This window comes from Lates calcarifer, linkage group LG24 (genome assembly GCF_001640805.2).
Source record: "Lates calcarifer isolate ASB-BC8 linkage group LG24, TLL_Latcal_v3, whole genome shotgun sequence".
Lineage (NCBI taxonomy): Eukaryota > Metazoa > Chordata > Actinopteri > Centropomidae > Lates > Lates calcarifer.
Genome location: NC_066856.1, coordinates 11,481,280 through 11,500,953, shown reverse-complemented (window position 1 = coordinate 11,500,953; position 19,674 = coordinate 11,481,280). Strand labels below are relative to the sequence as shown.

Below are 19,674 nucleotides of genomic sequence, written 5' to 3'. Positions count from 1 at the left end.
GCATTTTCTAACAACCACGGGTGTACAGCCTCCAATTTCCCTCATGTTCATGAGTGCTCTGTGGCCTCATTTCATATGCAGGTTCATCTGGCTCAGGACAGTGTGGCCCTAACTGCAGAGTGGCCCAGCAGAGTCCCCAGAGCTGGGCCCTCTGTTCAAGGTCCCCAGGGGCCAACCCCCTACCCTGCTTACCTGCTTCAGTTCATATGAGCAGCTATGGCCGCCATATGTGAAGCTGCAGGAAAGCAGATGCTGTTTTTCCATTTGTGAAATCAAGTTTTTGGAAAGTAGTCAGCATTTTGATGGCCAGAGTGGAGTCAGTCAGTGACTGTAAAGGGGAGAGGGCAGCGAGGAGGCAGCAGGCTCAGTTGTGCTGTGTTGTATGCTCACGCTGCAAGGTCTGGATGAGAGTCTGATCATCACTGTGAGGATATGCTGATCTCGCAAAGCGGTGGCATGACATTATTTTACGTGTTAATACTTGCATAAGCCACTCAAGTACATACAGTACAATGACACACACACACACACAGTCCTGATGTGGACCTGTCTGTAGCTGAGCAGTTCCTCTGTCAGTCATCTGCTGATGCTGATAGACAATACGGAGGTGCGGATGCGTGTCAGAAAGAGAAGAGCCTGAATGAAATGACAGACTCTCTCACCGACCCTCTTCTCCACCATCTCTGTCTCTCCCTGTCCCTGCGCATCGCACCCACGGTGGCCTGGAAAGCCATGACAAGCCTGACACCTGCCAGTCATGCACTCACAGACAGGATGGAGAGGACAGCAGCATACACAGCTCCACATGTTACTGCAGAACAGCACTGGACTCACTTTGCCACTACTGTATTGGGACACTGCTGATGTGACCCATGTGAAACCAATTGTTTTTCATGTGTATTTGTAACATTTGCAGCAATAGAGAAGAAAATATTAACAATAATCAAATAAAATTCTGCCAATTTCATTATATCTAATAGTTTATGAAGAGTCTGTAAGAGATAATCCATAAAGAAAGAAATACCATGTTTTATGTTTTGATGTGGGAAATAATAATATTACAATTAAAGCAGTGCTGACTTGAAGTTTGAAAGGTTAGATTTCACACAATTATGTGTCAAGGCGCTGAACGACCGCAGCCACTGACTCCCTCCTGGCGACAAATTTCATTAACAAACCTGATGTATACAGCACACGCAGCCACAGTTCAAATGGAGGACATAAATTTAAGCCTGTGGGGTACTGCGGTCACATTACAACCAATCAACTGCTGTCCCTATACCCTTCTGGAAAAATCTTCTTCTGTTCAGATGGGTGGGGGGAGATAAAGGAAAATATGATGCTTTATTTCTAATCAGCATAAATTACCAGCATCCATCAGGTGAGGTTCAAATTAAAATCCCCATCTGACAAAGCAATGGGGACTGTGTGAGCTCATTCATGAATCAGTATGATTTAATCCAATCACATAAGACCCCAAAGCCAAAATTTCCACCCAGGATCAACCCAATTGCCCTTCTTCACATTTCCTTCATAAAGTCTTAAAAGGAACATTTGGTTCTAGGGTTCAACCAGGTTCAAACGTGCTGTGCTATCATATTTTTTTTCCTCTTCAGAACAGGACAGAATTTTAACAAGGCCAAGAAAATAAATGAACCAAGCATCTCATCATGTCACTCCACCCAAACACCTGATCCTGGCTTTATCATTCACATTTTTCACTATCCATCTCAAAGAACAATCTTATCTCCACTAAAAGAAGATTCCTCACATCTTGTCATACATAATGCTGCCATTCATCCTGCTATTTACTATATACACTAACTGCATTGTACTGAAAGATTCTGCACAGGGTGATAGGTAACATATTTTCTTACTAGTGTGCAATGTCTCAAGGAAGAACTGAAAACTCACATTTACCTGGACCATCTACAGTACACACCCATGACATTACTGTTATATTCTCTGGAAAGTGTGTCTGTGATTACCATTCTTTCTGCCATGCATGTCAATCCATAGAAAATTAACCTGAAACTACTTTGATTAGTTGTTTGATTTGTTTTTGTTTACTTTTTTCCTACTGTTCATCAAATCATTCAGTTATGTCACTGTGGACTCTGGGGAAATGTGTAGGCCATTTTTAAGGAATCAAGACATCAGATAAACAGATGATGAATAATCAGTAGTTGCAGCTCTAGCTAACATAACCTACTGGAAATGTAAGTCACCATCTTAACTATTCCATCTGCATCAGTTTAGCATCAAAAATGCCCAATGCATGTACAGAGAGATTACAAGAACTCTCTCTATGGCATCTTAGCTGTTAAAACCTGATGCTTTCTCTTACCAAATTGTTCAAAGCTGTATTTACATGTCAGTATCAATATGTTTTTATCTTTTTTAGTGCTATGAAGCATCAAAGTGTTTATGCTAGAGGGCAGGACAGTTGTTCACTACAAGCTTACCAGAGGTTGACAAAAGAAGCTGTTTGTTAACATGAGCAGAGCTCCACCAGGCAACGTGACAGTGCTCCTTCATGTTGACACTGGTAAGTAAAAAATTACATTTTAACAGTTCGTCCTCCAAATTTGCTAGGCATTAGCATATAACGCACCTGTAGGATAACTGACAAGCACCTCCCACCACCAGCCATTCAAAATAATAACAAAGATGTAAATCCCATGTGAGTTATTAACATAGCAATACAGAAAACCATCCTTGTGAATCTAATCTATTATTTGTGAATTTAATCTTTGGTCTTAAACCTTTTCTTTGTCTTTTCCTTGTGCAGTCTTGTCTGGTCTTACAGCTAATATACAGGCCAAATAAAGCCAATTCAATTTGGGTGAATTTTTAAGTACTATTATTTTAACCTTAAGTGGGATGGCCAGAGCCCTAATATGTCCTTGCAGTACATCCAGACAGCCACTGGTCACAGATTTAAGACTGGAGTCACAAAGACAGAACACTATAGATATGAAACCTAAAAGCCACTTTACTGTTTTCAATTCAACTTATGATACTAATTAGTGTAATTGATCTAATTATTAGTTAAAGTGCACATATTTAACATTTGTAAAAATGTTTAAAAGTGGATGATTAAGAGTACTCCAGGACACCTCTATAAAACATGGGAGGTAAAAAGAGACTACAATGGAACTTGTCCAATTAATCAAATAAGTGTGGCAATTAACTAAGTGAGTGCTTAAAGGCTGCAGCAGAAGAGAGGACAATTGATTTTCTCTGAAAGTACTTAGGGCCTCTCATTTCATTAGAACTAAAGAGTGAAGATCGTCGAGAGGCTGAGTCCAGATATACAATGTACAATAAAAGTGCCTGCAGCTGAATTGATAACATAGAGTAACTATAGACATAGAGGAATGTCAAATATGATCAAAAAAGCATAAGACATTTAAAATCTAAATACTTATAACTTGTGGAAAGACTTTGAAATGTTCCTTCTTTTGCAAATGACAATATCCTGGGTTGATTCTGAACCTTGTGGCAAGGAGTTCAAAGGCAAGAAACACATCCAATCAGAACAGCCTTGGAAGCAGCTCTCCCTGCCTAGATTAGTTTTATTGAACAGATGGCGTTTCAATTTTGAACTTTTGCACTGGTGCAAAAAAAAAAAAAAGAAAAAAAGAAAAAAAGCTTGGAGAGTCAGGCTGTTTTTCTCACATCACTGACAGAAGCTGCGCATCAGATGAAGGGGATGTGTGAAATAGCATTCCCAAGCATTTCTGTCTCCATGCTCAGGACACAAACACTCAGATACAGACACGGTGCGGAGGCCGGACCATGCTGCTCCATCAGATGTTAAAACAAAAAATTATCAGAGGCAATGAATTCAGTATGAGTTCTCTGCTTAATGTAAAGCTATGTAATGGTGATGAGTTGAATTACTGCATAATGATGGTGGTTTTTGTGCAGTTGCATGTGTGTAAATGCGTAATTAAATGAACAAAGAGAGGCAAATCATGGGGGTCCTGTCATGTCAAAAATAGAATACCAGTCAGTTATTTAATGTCTCCCCGCCACCATCCGCTCCTATTGCCCCACATTAGCAGCATCATGTTCTCAATTTTCCCCCAGTAGCATTGCTAGTCCTGGCAGCAAGCTCGCCCACGCCGGCACGAGTCGAGAGGACAACTGGAGAAAGATCACAGTTCAGGCTCAGTCAGACGGAAAATATGGAAATCAGGCGGTGGACGGACGGACCGCTGTGTGTTCCCCCTGTTTCAGCAAGCTGCCACAGTTTGACTGACAAACTGACTTTTTGAGGGGCCTGTGCCCATTCCAGTCAGAGTTTATTGAAGGTGATTTTGATCTCCTTCATGAGGCCACAGCAGTGGTGCTGCCATCTGTCACCTTGATTGCATGGCGGCCTCTCTAGGGGGAGCGCCATGGCTCCTGATCGTTTACAGATTGCGCTGCTTTCGCCTCCATAAGGGCCACATGCACAGGGCCAGATGGTGAGCATACACGCTTATTATGAGTCTTTATCTCTGTGCAGGAAGGAGTGGAACCATTAGGCCTCCCTCAGGATCTCCACTCCTCTCTGCAGCCATGCTGTTCCTCCACAAATACAGTCCTCTTCCTCAGCTGTCACTGGCCTACGACAATACACGTACACACACGCACGCATGCACACATAGCACACAGGACCACTTGTCAAAAAAACAAACACAGATCTACTCAGGGCTTGTGATGGTTGTGTTAATACATCTGCATACACACACAGGCAAACACACGCACACACACTAACACCTGTTTCTAATCCCGAATAATGGGAAAATATGGCATGTGGCAAAAATGTTAGGTGAGCATAGGTGTTGGTGACATGCGTTGTCTTGGTAACACGCTGTCATGTAATAGATATTATGATTTGATGTGTGACACCCAGGATTATTGACATACGCTCTCAACATCACACCTTTACACGATACGTTGACAGTCTCCTGCAAGATCATGGCAAAGGCTGTGTGACCACATGGGCCAATTGATCAACACTAATAAGTGCTTCTAAAGAGATGTCAGTGTGTGTGCCTGGAAATTGTCATGATAAAATAATCACAGCACTACGCTGCGCAATAGAGTCTGTGAGCACAAATGTCCATTCATGCATGAGTCTGATTCAAGCAGATTCAGCCTGGTATGAGACATTGGCAGGAGGCTGTTGTCCCTATCCCTGACATATGTACTGCATGACCAGGAGGGTGAAGAGTATGTTCAGGATTAAAAACTGACATGTGTAACGTCACCACACATTTGTCATGCTCTTTTAGAATTCCAAAGTTCATTCACTTTAATGCTGCTCACTGTTTGGTAAACTGCCTGATTTTTATAGGGAGGCGGAATGGAATTCATAATTATTCAGGCATTTACGGTGTAATGCCTTAATGAGCATTTACTAAGCTCTTCATGAGAGGTAATATCCCACTTGATCAGAGATTAACAAAGAGCATTTCAGTGCACGCTTTAATGCAAAAGGCTTAACTGCTTGAAGCATGGCTTCATTTCTCTCAATTACATCTAATCTAATGTTTGGATTCCCTCAGCAAAGATGCACTATTCAAGCGCATAGCTGACCTAATGAGTGAAGAAACACTCTCTTGCATAAATGATGTCTCAAAATCTTCACTGTTGCATATCCGCTGAAAAACATTAACATAATTCCTTTGTGTGAGTATTAGAAGCCCATTAAATCGCTGTTTGCTTGTTAAAAGAGTGGGTTGATATCAGTAGAACACGCAGTACACTCTCTATTGTCCTTTGCTGTCCCTGATTTCCTGTCCTGGGGCAATACAGCAATGTGCTGCACTTTTAGGACAACAGCCGGCTATCTGCGAGGGTGAGCCCCCTCGTCAGTCTCCAGCACGGTGCACAAACTGACATACTGTACGCCAGCCTGTGGTCACATTTCAGCTCAGGGCGAAGCGGAAACACTCTGTGGTCACAGAATGCAGCATCACTTTGGTTAAACACTGCCAATGCAACCTGAATAACCACTGTTAATACATCTTGATAACTAATAATTTAGGAGTTTAAACTCAAAATGTCCACGTCATCCTAGAGCATTTGTCCGTAGAACCAAACTATTACACCTCAGTCTATCTCAGTGATGATCTGCTGTAATTTCATGAAAATAATTAGCATAATTTGAGTTGCTACTGTTACCTGCCACAGGTCCATCAAGGAGTGTCAGACTAGCTCAATGACCACACGGCACCATAATGTCACTACACTAGACGTGAAAATAATTGCTCATGAAAGAAGGTCAGCGGGGCCTTCGGGGGGTGTACTGTACTGAACAGCACCTGAACTGGACCCAACTGCAGATCGGTGGGGTATCGTGGAAAGTGCCACGAGCGCCCGGCCCTCACAGGCCTGTCACAGACTGAAGGTGTCACCCAGAAAACAGCAGTTAAATTAACCTCAGTGGGCTCCAACCAAACACAGCCTGCAGCATGCCAGCATAGTCCAGCCGGGCCCTGTACATTCTCTGCCTGGTCCACTGAAACTATGTTGGAATGATATTAGTAGACTGAGTATAGTACAGAATCAATGAGGAAATGTCTTAATTGATCACATTACTTTGCTTTGGAAGGCCTTCCTGCAGCCAAATGCATCAAAGGAAGGAGTGATATGCATTTGTTCATGCTTTTGATTTTCTCTGTTCATTTCTCTATGAGGCAAGCATACTGGAGAAGCATTGCTGAAGTAGGGACAGTATTAGTCAGAGTGTTGCTCAACAAATATTCAACAGGCTGCTGCAGAGGTCAGTTTCTAAGTATAGAGAAATATTTCTAGCCTCCAGGCCCGACTGAGGTGAAAATTCTGACATAAAACATCCAATAACAGCCAATTTCAGGTGAATGACATCCAATCAGTGCGGAAATGATAAAAATTCACATTCCTCACATTGCATCAGCTATCTGTTTTAGAGGGGATTTGGTGGCCAAACTTCCATATAATTGAAGAGGCTATGCTAGACCCCACTGGAGACATACCATCGGAGCACACCAGAGCCGAGTTACTTAGAAGAAGCTTCCTCTTGTTTGCCTTGGAATTAGCTCTGAGAGCACATACACACATACACACCCATTTAGGCACACACATACACTCACTCTCAGCCTTTTTCACCCTTCTGCATCAATCTGTTCCCAAGCTGTTCCCACATTTTGGTGAATTTCCCAGGCTTATTCCTTGGCACAAGTGGATACTGGGGCTGATTACTTTAGCGTGAACCCATCAAGTCTGCCCAGTGCCTGTAAAGCGTGCGCACTCAAAAAAAAAAAAGCCTACCATTATTCTTCTTGCAGTGAGCCTCTCTAAGAAAATCAAAATGTTGTGCGTGCAAAAGATAATAAAACCTTAACATTAGTTCTGTGAACATTATTAGTCTATTCCCAGATGTAGTACAGCACCCACATCGATCTTTCATAAGAAACAACCACCAGCATCAAATCCAAACCTCATTAAAGAATAGAAATTCAAAATCTATTCTGGCACTCAATCCAATGCAGATTTTCTCCCTCTTTCTGTCTCATAAATTACAGTTCTGGTGCACTGTGCAAATATTACCAAGCTGTAAGACAGCTGTGCCCCATTAAAATGTGTTATGGTTGCTGATTTCCTACAGCACATGGTCATCTTGCCAAATCTACAGCCAGTAATTAGTGGAGATGAAATGTTTAATTGTGCCTTAATTTTGATAAAATTTATCTGTCACCCATCCTATAATCAGGCATTATGCTCACAAATCAACGTCAGCAGATTTAGGCAGGGAGACATCCACTAACCTGACAGACATGTCTGGATGTCACTGCCCTGCTCTATCAGCTTAGAGTCCAGGAAACAGGCCGGTATGTTTATACTGATGAGAGGACTGAGAGAGTAAGATAGAGGGTTTGATATTAGTATCACACACAATACAGAGTGCATGCTATTACTGCGCAGATTAGAGGTTATACAGTCTGATTATGTTCATGCAAATGAAAGAATGCTGATATTCAATTTACTACGTAGTGTGAGAAACAATGGCTGTGTGTGCAGCTTGTCTCCCTGTGAACAGACAACAAGATGGGACCATGTGGGTGATCTTGTCAGAATCACAGGACAACAGGAAGAGAAAAATTCTCTGACAGATGGATGACAGGAGCGCAGGAGTGGGAGAAGGTCAAGATGGGAGAGAGAGAGACACAAAGCCTTCCACGCCGACTGGGAGAGAGAGTACGATTTCTCAGGGTGCTAAACCGCGCAGTCCTGCCAAAGCACGGCCCAGGCAGATGAGAGGGGCTGCTTGCGGCTCTCATGGGGGACATGGAGACTCGAGATGAGGCAGTGGAGAGGACCACTTATTAGCTCTGACAACATGAGGATGACTGAGGCTGAGAGTGATGGGTAATTGTGATTTACTGATTCATCAACAGCTGGATTATTAGGTAAATGTTAAACTGCTCAACCAAGTAAGCACTCTTATTCTGGTTTAGTCTTGTGCATCCTTGTGTAAGATTCTCTGATTTACAGTAATGCGAAAAATTGTTACATTGAAGAGTCTCATCTGGTATCAAATTTTTCAACTTCTGTAAATGGCTATAGCTTTTGAATTAAAATATTTTTAAGTATACAGTTAGACCAACCTTGAACTGAAACAAAGCGTGTTGGTGAAACAGCGCGCAGTAAGGACAGCAGCCGTTTTGCATATTCATGACTAATGTTGTCCCTGAGAGAGGCCGCCCCCTCCCTAGGGGCATTATGGGTGATTATTGTCATCTCAGTGCAGCCAGTTATTCACCAACATGCACCGCATAAAACACATCATTACAAAGGGCCACGACAGGAAATGAGATGTGGGGCAGGGCTCCAGGAGCAGCCCTTTCTAATCACAATGGCCAACTGTCACCCCCTGCATCCGCTCGTCTGCCACAGCTTTAAGCAGCAGTGTGGAAGGATTTCACTGCAAACTTTTGAGTGGATCTGCAGTGGTAGGACATCCTGCATAACATGTGGCACCCATGATAATTACGGCAGAATTAACACAGGCGGGTTTATGGCCCTTCTGCCATGAGGAGATGGCTGCCAGATAGACACAGGCCTCGTGTTTGAGCAGCATACTTGGGTCCAGACGCCCACCCGTCTCTAACACTTCTCACTACAACAACTGTTCTGGAGGAGAGGACCACTTTCAGCAGAGCTGCCTGTCACAAACCCTCTCATCCTCACAGCAGAGACTGAATAAATTGAGGACAGTTCTAGGAAACTGGCAAATTACAAACACAGAGTAGCCAAATGAATATGGTTAGTGCTAGACTTATAGTCTACATTTCAACTCAATATTAAACCATAAAGACAATGCGGAGGCAATCCTATGTGGTGTTTTGTCATAATGCCAAATCATATAAAGAGCTATTATTCTAAAAAAAACAGAAATATAACTTGTCACAGATGACATTTTAGACTAATTTTATAAGCAGATTTTGAATTCACAGAAGATACAACCTGTGAGATAACTTGAAAAGAATCCAGACCCTCTGTACTGTGAACAGAGGGGTTTCTTTTACAGATGACAGAATGCAAGTTATGAGTTTCATATATATCTGGTGACTGAAGTCAATAACCAGGCCCATCAAAGCCTTTGTGTCCCCCCATACGGAAACACCATCTATGAAGCGCCACTACAAGGGAGGGGACATCAATAAAAAGGAGCCAGCCACCCTCTTGTCCTTGATTTCTTAGTTTTTTGTTCTTGGATTAAAGAAGAACGTTTGCGATTTGCATTTTAAAACATCATGATCAAAAACAATTACCCTCCTCCTTCTGTATTTTTCTCACAACAAATGAATCAGATTACAGGCCTTGGTGAGCACCAGCTTCTCATGGCCTTGTTGCACTGACAATATTTGAAGTTTCCTGCAGTAACTTCATTAGGCGTATTTTGTCCAGAATTAGTGGAGCGTGCTGAAAATTGCTAATGACAGATGTTTCTCCACACTGTCACACTCCTTGTATCATTTGATTTGGAAAGCAACATACGGTGTTCTGCTCCATCAGTATGTCACAGACTGTCTGCAAACAGCTGGTCATAACTCAGTTCAGTGAAAACCATTACTTTCCAATGAAGTGCTGGACACATTCCAAATTGGGTTTTGGCATGGCCTCAGCTGCACCCATGATGCAGTGCAGCCCAGTGTTGCAGGTACACATGGAGGAAGGGAGGAGGGGTGAAGGGAGCAGGTGAAGAGGTTTTCTATGAGCCCTCTGTCTCTCTGCTCTCCAGCCGGGCAGAAGACTCTGATAGTGGATGAATACTGATAGAGCAGATACAGTGCGTGAACAAAGATGTGACTAAAATAATGTAATACTGGCTGTTATAATCTTCATGCTGTGAGGTTGTAACATCTTATGCCGCCTTCATCGTAAACAGCATGTGAAGAGTTTGGTAATGGGTCATAAATGACGTTTTGATTAAAAATTTGTGATTTATGCAATTGGTGCAACTCCTGCTGACTAAATGAACATATTTAAAGGTGCGATAGGTACGTTTTTGCAATAGCTACATAGCTAGTGTTACCATTAACAGCTGTTTACTTACCAGTCTAGAAGAAAAGATGAGAGTTCGGGATCAAACTTCATTCCTTTCCTCACAAAGAGATGTCTCCAGCTGTGGAAAGCAACACCAATGTTAACTCTTGTTCTGCTCTATTTCTATCACCTCTTTTCCGCTATAGAAGTTAGCATGTAATACTTTGTAATAGTGAGTCACTGTAGCATCCAGTCTGCCCTCAGTCCAGTATGAAAGGATGAAGAGGTAGCACAGAGGTCAGAAATCAGCTAATCTGACTGTGTTCAACCAGACCACTAAGCAAATTTTAGAAGTGGCATATACAAATAGAAACACAAACAGTATACCAAGTATATCAAGGGATGGACACATTTTTGTTGTGTTGTGTTGGCTTGAGTTAGATGAAGAAGATCAATGCTACTCTCATATTTGTATGATAAATATGAAGCTACAGCTAGCAGCTCATTAGCTTAGTTTAGCATAACAAGCGCAAATAGGGGGAAACAGCTAGTTTGGCTCTGTCAAAAGGTGCCAAAAAATGCATACTAGCACCTCTAAAGCTCACAATTAACACATCATATTGGGTGTTTAAGTCGAAACAAAAAAACAAAGTATAGAAATGCCAACCTGTGGTTTTACATGAGGTTATGTTCTGCATTCTGCTTTTTTAAAAATTCTGCTGAGGATGGTAGAGCCCTTTCTTGGCTGAAACTTCATTTTTAACAGACAGGAATGAAAGTGCCATTGAGTTTCTCATCTAATGCTTGGCAAAAAAAATTGAATAAGCCTAGAGTACTTCCTAAAATGCCCAATTTTTTTTGTTTTTGCTCTTCCAAAGAAATAAGAAACCATCTTGCACAGAGCTCAATAATATGATTATACATAAAAAAAAAAACACTGTCCAGTGAGAAATGGTACAATTTTATATTAAATGTAGACTGTATAAGTGATGAATATTCCTGCAAATGAAAGGTAAAGATTCTGGGTGTTCGGCTACAAAGCTCTGGCCAGGAAGACAGTGCTGTGTGCCAGGACATCTCACAGCTCAGCTGCCGCCTGCATGCAGCAGAAGTGTCATTGACACCTCGCTCCATCTCTAAAGATAAGGCAGTAATGACGCTCTGTATTCCTGGGCCTGTCGAGTCTGGGTGTTAGTCACTATTTGGCCCAAGTGGTAAAGATCTCAACAGCAGAATAGCATGCTGACAACATATGCTAAATTAATCTAAAATCATTCATTTCTGACTCATCTTCCTGTCTTTTAAAACTATCATTTAAAGGTCAAGAGAAAAACGGATAAAGGATGATTTTGCCCATGAAGAGAATGTTATATCAAAAACACAAAAATGTTCACTCTCCAGATAAAACATGTTCTGAATTAATTTCATCAGCGATCAATCAATGAGTGATTCATTACATTAAATGTCACTGTCATTGCACTCTTGGTGTTAAAAGGGTCAGAAACACCAGCACCCGAAGGACCTTCTGAGCTAACAAGACAGCCTATAACATGAAGTACTCCACTTTACTGTATCAATTCTATGACCTCTGGCGATATCTGGTCCTTTTATCCCTCCACTGACTGTATAGCTGCATAACTGTTTGGTTGCAAAACTGACAAAACAGAACAGAATTGGATTAATGAAGACAAATGTGTGAACTCAGTTGTATGAATGTGGCCTTTCTAGTCTCTGTGGATGGTATTTCTGCTGCAAAGGCCTGTTCTCTCAATCATTGTAATAAGGCTGATCCCACTCAGAGCTGTGACAGCTCAGAGATGAGGCTGCCCTCGTTCTGCACAGCGTTCAGTTCAGCACAGACAAGATGACTTTACTAACAAACACAGATCTGCTGTTTTCTATTAATTTAATGCTACAAGTATACAAACAGTTTGTGAGTTTAACTGTATCTCAGGTACAGTAAATATTAAAAACAGATTTAAGCAGCATAACCTCAAAAAATATTCAAGTAATAAAACCTAACCTTCTGAGAATCTAAATTCTGAGATTAGTTTCAGGTCTTGACAGAATTTTTTTACTTTTCCTCCTGAAATTATTCATAGCACTATCCTCAGACAATCAAGAGTAATCTAAGCAAGGTAATTTATTTTCATTTTGTCCTAAATAGCTAATAGAATAATTAAAATATTCCCATTTCATTCCCATTATATTGGCGTAATTTTAGCTGCATATAAGATCGCTGGAATACCACGACTTAAGTTTTCTGTACACATTTGTGTGTGCACTATTAAAGATGCCTTTCCACATCATCAGACAAAGGCGTTTGTGGGTGTTAAAAAATATTCCAGCCAATAAAACAATCACAAGTTTTTGATCAGAGCTGCTATAACAATGAGTCATCTCCTCAATGAATATCCCATCGGTTTTGACTTTTGAATTATCCCTCCCTGCACTATATTCTGTCTCAACAAAAAATACATCAACAATATTTATCTGATAGATATAACTGAATAATTTATTGAGATTAAAAGTTGTTTTTACTTGTGATGGAGGACAGTGTGTATTGTTTTCCCCATAGGAAACATACGTCATTCGTATATTTACAAGGATGAGAAGCTGCCCTAATGTACACAGCAGTGTTATCTCATTATCTCCACTCACATTGTTATCAGACCATAAGCAGTACAGTGGATGTACACACAGAGCATCTTTAAGGAGTATTGTCCCATTAAGCTGCTCAGATGTCTCCCACGAGGATAAAACCTTTTATTCCTTGTATTAACATCGGCATCTGTAGAGTGCAATAATGTGTTGCTGTTTAGCCATGAAGAAGTGAAAAATGAAACATCATTTGTGTTTTCATGGTCGTGTAAGCATTGAGCACTCTATCCACAAAGAAAAAATGTCCCTGCTTTTTAATGGGATGTTGTTTATTTGAACTGTAAGGAAACATGTCTAATCGGGCTGTTCTTCACATTTCACAGAGATACAGTTCTCTTGCTTTATAGGTGCTGTATTAATGCAAAACTGACAGCGCTAAAAATGCTAACATAACTAATTACCTTTAATAAACTAGATATTTTACCATTTTAATATGCCTGTCCTCGTCTTGTACTCCCTGACCCAAAACTGACAATTGTGTTAATTAGATCTGATGAGGTTAGTTGACACAAATTTACGTTTAACCACATTAAAGTGAAAGGAAGAAGACATCGCCCTTGGAGTCATCAACTCAATCAACACTAATGACTCTAATGCTTCTTTGAATTTAATACCTATCGCACACTTAATTGAGAGAAGGAAAGGTGAAGGAGCAGGACTGTGTGGGCATGATTTTCTTCTGCTGATTTCTGTGTCATTTTACCTTTTTATATTTCAAACAGCTTAAGACTAATTGTAAAGTTCTGGAAATCCTGTCAGTAAAGAACAGCAAGAACACTCTTTGATTTTCCTGTGTATTTCCTAACCTCCACATTGCCTCTGCTGTTGTCTCATGCTCTTTTAGCGATCAGATTTCCATGTGCAGCATCTCTCCACTTACTCTAGTACGCTCTGAGGCCCTCCTCTGATTTCACCACAAGGATGCTCAGCAAAACAAAAAGTCACATTTATCTCTGTAATTGGCCTCAGCGTTTAAGTGGATAATGTGGTTATTACAGCATTCTTTTCATTTCTTCCCCTCCACTGCTCCTTCCTTTCTTTCCATTTCTCTCTCTCTCTTTTTTCCTGTTTTTTTTTCTGAAACTGTTGAGCTGGTAAGTTCAATGCAGAGGCACGTATGCACTCTGGAAAGGTAATCTAGAAGCCAGTTGAGCCATGACAAATAGGGACAGCTGGCCTAATTGAATCATTTGAGCTAAGACAGCTCAACTTGGTTATCCCCTCTGCAGCCCACACTGATATTAGTGCGGGAATCATTAGCCATGAAATCATGTCTGCTCTCTCTGACTGCATCCTTTATGACATGACAGCCAGCCCAGCCTGTCTCTTTCACTCTCACACCAAAAAAGAGCCCTTCATCATAAACAGGCAGAGGTGGAGGCAACCAGGACTGAGTGGGATGTCTTTTTGTCTCTTTCCGGACACTTGCTCTTATGAAACTATTTCATCACATACGGTGCTTTGTGGTTACATCAAAGCATTACTGTACTTCTAAATCACAAACATGTACAGTAGTTTTATCCTATTTTGCAACAGTGGAGTAACAATCCAGCTACGATTGCAGGCTCAGATTTATTTTTCTAAAAATATTTTTTTATTTCTGTGACTGCAGGCTCCAGAATGCTCTAAATATGTTTGGTAAAAATCAGACATTTTCAATACCTTCCTGTCACACTTCATAGCCCTTAATGAGGCGCAATTACATCCATTCCTGAGGACCATTTGTGAATAATGCAATCAGGTGGGAATGATGGGCTCCGGTGAAGGATCATGAGGCCTCTTGGTGGAGGAAGAAAGAGGGGTGCCACATGTTCTGAGACCCCCACCCCCGCCTGACAGCTCTTTTTTCTGTGGTTACTCTCTGCAGGATGGCCCTTCGTGCCAGGCGGTGCCATGGGCATCAACAGAGCTGAGAGAGATGGAGCAGATAGATCAACTGCAGGTGATATTGGCATTGAAGAGGGCATTGAAGAATTTGTGCATTATTTCTTTTAATTAATAATTAATTGCACAAAGGCTCATGTTATATTTCTTTAACTATTCCAATATGCAAAGGAGTGGAAAAACACTCCTTCCTCATGATAGGTTCATTATTCTCTTGTCTAGCCTTTGTATAGTGATCTAGGACATGAGGCAGGGTGACTATGAGCTCAATGGATGGTCCTTGTGCTCTGTGTAATAATGGACATCCATCCCAGAGTGAGGATGCCTGGCTTAATGGAGCTCAGACTGGGGATACTGTGCAATGTTCAGGCCCATTTCCTTTTGACTCACATTCCACTGGGGTGGCATGACCCCAATGAGACGCCTGCTTTCCCCAGGTGGCAGTGAGCGATGCTCCTCCACAGTGTCGGGGCAGAGGAGCGAGGAGACCCTTCTTTGCCCAATGGGCTGGGCTGGAAAAACAGACGCCCACACAGACTCGCACATCCCTTACACACGCATACACTCAGTTGCACCCTTCGCACCCTCAGGGGCCTCGGCCCACTTTCAAGAAAATTTTGACATGGGCAATTATTGAGGGTTAGGGAGTGACAGGTCTATTCCAGGTTTCAACAGGCGTACAGAGGAAAAGCGGGCTGACAGTCGTCTGGAATTACCAATCGGGTTGAGGCAGTGTGCCGGACTGAGTGAGCTGCATGTCTATCTGCCTCTCTTTTTCTCCCTCAGGGCTTTTTAGATGAGTGCTCTGCCTTCTCCCTGGATGTTTACACATCATTAAGGTTCCCCTGTCTCATCTCTGCTCTGTCCTTTAAGGAGCAGGGCTCTAGTAGGTCTGAGGTGGAAGAGAAGACAGTTTCTGGTCAAGCATGAGAGAAAGAAAGCAGTCCTGCACAAGCGGCAGCAGAATCCTACAGACAGTGAGAAAACACTTCACTTCATGTCAAGAGGAACTGCTTGTGTGCTGTTAGGAAGTTGTTTTTTTTTTTTACACGAACTTTGCTCAGACTTTCAAACAAAACCTCTTTCTCAGAGATATTTTTTATGCAGTTTCATTGTACAAGCAAAACTTTTATTATAACATCAGAATAGTTTTCTCTTTTGGATGAACTATTAATCATATCATTTGTAGCTTTTTCAAATGAGCATATTAGAGAAACTCTACAATTATTATTAAGAAAAGCAAAGCAATCACTGATTGTTTGTACGCACTTATCATCAACAGAGCTTTAAAAAGAACTTTATAAATCTGACTTCCGAAAGAAAAAAGCAGGAGCAGGAAAGTCTGGTGTGTGGCAGACACGTTAGACAACACTGGTAATGAAGCATTGGCAGAAAGTGATAATTATTTTAATTAATGATAATGGTTTTAATGATTCAACATTTTGGCTAATTGATTATGATTGATTGCACATTACTAAACAAGGAAAGTGAATCAGGGAGGTAATCAGGGAGATGACAGCACAGGTCAACACTACAGCGTGACGGAACATACACTACACATGCTAATCAGACCCAGAGAGACGGAGAGAGGGAGAGGCAGAGGGAGAGAGAGAGAGGGCAGATGGAGGGACGGATGGAGAGATGGAATAAAAAGACTGAATGAGTTCTCTGGGAAGAAAAGAAAAAGAGAAAATAAATAGATTAGATGCTGCAGAATTGTAGGTGAATTTAAGACAGAACTGGAAAAAAAAAACAGGGCAAACAAATATGACCCAGTTAATCTGGCTATTTGTGTATGGTAGAAAAAAAATCTTCAAATTTAAGATGACTCTCAGCAAATAGCATGCATTTTATTCAGAAAACTGTTTTGTTTGTAGCAAATTCAAGATTCTCTCTTAACAGAGCAGTCATACTGACTGAAGTTGCAAAGGATTTTGTGTCACTATAAAAAAATCAGCATGGACATAAATGTTTTTAACACAACTTCTTTTGAATTTCAAAATATTTTTCAGTAATTTAATTTAATATATGAGGTATATTACCATTAACTATTAAAACAAGTGGATTTAAAGGTCTCTGTGTAGAGACAAGACTCATTTGGTGTGTGATCTGGATCCATTTTACGCTTTAATCTTCATTATATGATAATTTAAAGGCTACACTTAGATCTGTCATTTCTGATGAGCTCTTCAGGATGGATGTTGGGACATGAAATCTTTGTTCATAAAGTAACATTATATGTAAGAAGTATTTCTGGTATCTCAAAAGGCCATGTGGATTTGGCACAAAGAACATTACTAACTAACAACCAAATCTCTCATGTCCTTTGTTCATCTGGGTCTAATTGTGCATTTTCATAGGTAAATTTTACAGCTTATTTGGCGAGGGTGAGAGTTGATTTTTAACAAGGCCTTGGGCTCTATCCTATCAGTAACACTAGTGTCTCTTCACAGTCCCTTGAAGTGCGTTTGTGTAAGAGAGGAGGCAGGATACAGAAGCGCTTTCTGTCTCCTCATCATTACCATACAGCGTCATCCTGTGACTCGGCTAGTGATTAACAGTGAAGGAGGGAGTCAGTTCTTCCTCTTCTCCATCTCCTCCTCATGCTTTTCTCCAATGTACAGCCACTTGTCAGAAGGATTTTTTTTCTTCCTAGAATCCCCACTCCACCTCCATCATCAGTTGCTATTGTCTAAGCTTGTAGCTGCACCTCCAGCCCAGGAGCTCATGACATGTAAATCCATCCCCTTGATTTCACTTTGGAGAGATAATGAGTGGAATGGTGAAGTGCCCTGCCCTCTGCCACCCTCATAGGCCCCTCCTCCTCTGTCCCAGCCCACCTCCATCTCTTGCTCTCACACTCTGGATGAGGTGCTCCTCGGAGTGGATGGACTGGGTTCGAGTTTAATTAATGAAATGTATGATAATGTGATTTCTTTAATAGAATGACATAGTCTAATGGTGTTGTGTGATTATGATTAATATAGTACTTTGGTGGGAGAGAACATCAGCCAAGGGCTAAATGAGGACCCTCTCACTCCAGTTTCAGTCCTGGACACATTTCAGCTTTCTGCTTTGGGACGTCTGTGCAGTGCTTGTGTCTGTCTCTTAGCTTAGATAGTGACTGGAATTTACACACCTGCTTTATTTAGCCTCAACCCTCTTTAAAGAAATCATCAGAAATACATTTATTTGGATTCTTGTCAGGAGTTAGATGAGAAGATCAATACCACTACTGTATGTCTGTGAAGTATATAATAAGAGGCTGCAGTCAGTAGCCAATTAGCTAAGCTTACCTTCTTGTCCGTGAAGAACTGATCCTCCTCACAGCATGTACTGCACAGACAAGATGATGAATAGATGGGGTCCAATTCTTTCTTTTATCAATCATTTTTGCAGGCTATCATCAACATCTAGCAGAAATCTGTTTGAAAAAAGTAATTATGTGAACATTGACAGTTTGCACTGACCAGGCATCAAATCTGTAATGTGCATCTGGACTTGCTCACTTACCTCGGTCTGCATTGAGGATGGAGGTTCAGGCTGTAGGGTTTTAACCACGTTTAAGTTATTCTAAACATTATGTTTACCTAAGCTAAACTGATGCAAGAACCACAAAACAAACATCGTCAGCTTAATATTGGTTAAATTTACTTTTTGGTTTGACTATAGTCAACACGGGTTACCAGGAACTGATTGCACTGCAAACGCTACGATATCGGCTAGTTAGCCGATATCTTAGCTAACTAGCACTAGCTTGTTTGCTAACTAGCACTAGTTAAGTTGCATCTGTAATTCACATTAACTAAGATATTCACTCGGATTCTAATTTTGGCTAGCGAAAAACAAAATGTATTTATCCGGGGAAAAAATAACAGCCGACTCCTCAGAGTGTCTTTTAATGCAACCGAACGCCGGACAAGACGCTTTTAAGCTAGCAAGATTTAACTTTGACCTGAAAACACACGATGACATCACAGCCCTGAGACGCGTCGCTCTGTCCTGATTCGTCTGTCATGACTAACAGGTGTGGCACGAGCTGTGGAAGAGGCCAGAACAATCAGTAAGAAAAAACTAAATATTAAAATTGTGGACTATAAAATAATAACACGCGAATTCTGTCTTCCATCTGAACAGCTTTATTCCTCGCAGCGAACCGGCGGGAACTCAGCCCGCGCACAACGCTACATAGCACTTCCGTCTAGGCCTCCTTCAAAATAAAAGCACAGGATCTACATTCTACAACATTTATTGTGTCAGCATAAACAGGATAGAGGGTATTGGTTAATATATAACTTATTCTTTAAATTATAAACATTTACTGTAGCTCCTCTGCTTGTTAATAAAGTGTCAATATTTATTCTCTTAATGAAATTACAGTGACTAAATCCACCTCTAAATCTGCTCTCTTTTCATTGTTGGCTTGTGAGCTATGTTGACTCCATATAAAGATGCAGAAGATTAATGTCTTAAACTGATCACTCGTGGTTCTATATATCTTCCATTCCTAATGATCCCATGGGTCAAAGGTCTCTATTTTCTCTTTCAGATGTAGACTGGTGAAGTGGCAGTCAAGCATGAATCATATTATCCTTGAAGAGA

The 19,674-nt window shown here is 41.1% G+C and overlaps 1 long non-coding RNA gene across 2 annotated transcripts in view; it reads right to left on the bottom strand.

Moving 5' to 3' along the window:
• The window catches only part of LOC108881781 (uncharacterized), a 45,158-nt gene extending 25,889 nt beyond the window's left edge, over nucleotides 1-19,269 (bottom strand). For both annotated transcript variants that reach the window (XR_001960672.2, XR_007809318.1), the window contains exons 1-3: nucleotides 18,586-19,269; nucleotides 18,369-18,496; nucleotides 10,598-10,666 (exon numbers count right to left, since the gene is read on the bottom strand). This is a non-coding gene — a long non-coding RNA (uncharacterized LOC108881781). The remainder of the gene's footprint in view (nucleotides 1-10,597; nucleotides 10,667-18,368; nucleotides 18,497-18,585) is intronic.
• Between the last annotated feature and the right edge of the window lie 405 nt (nucleotides 19,270-19,674).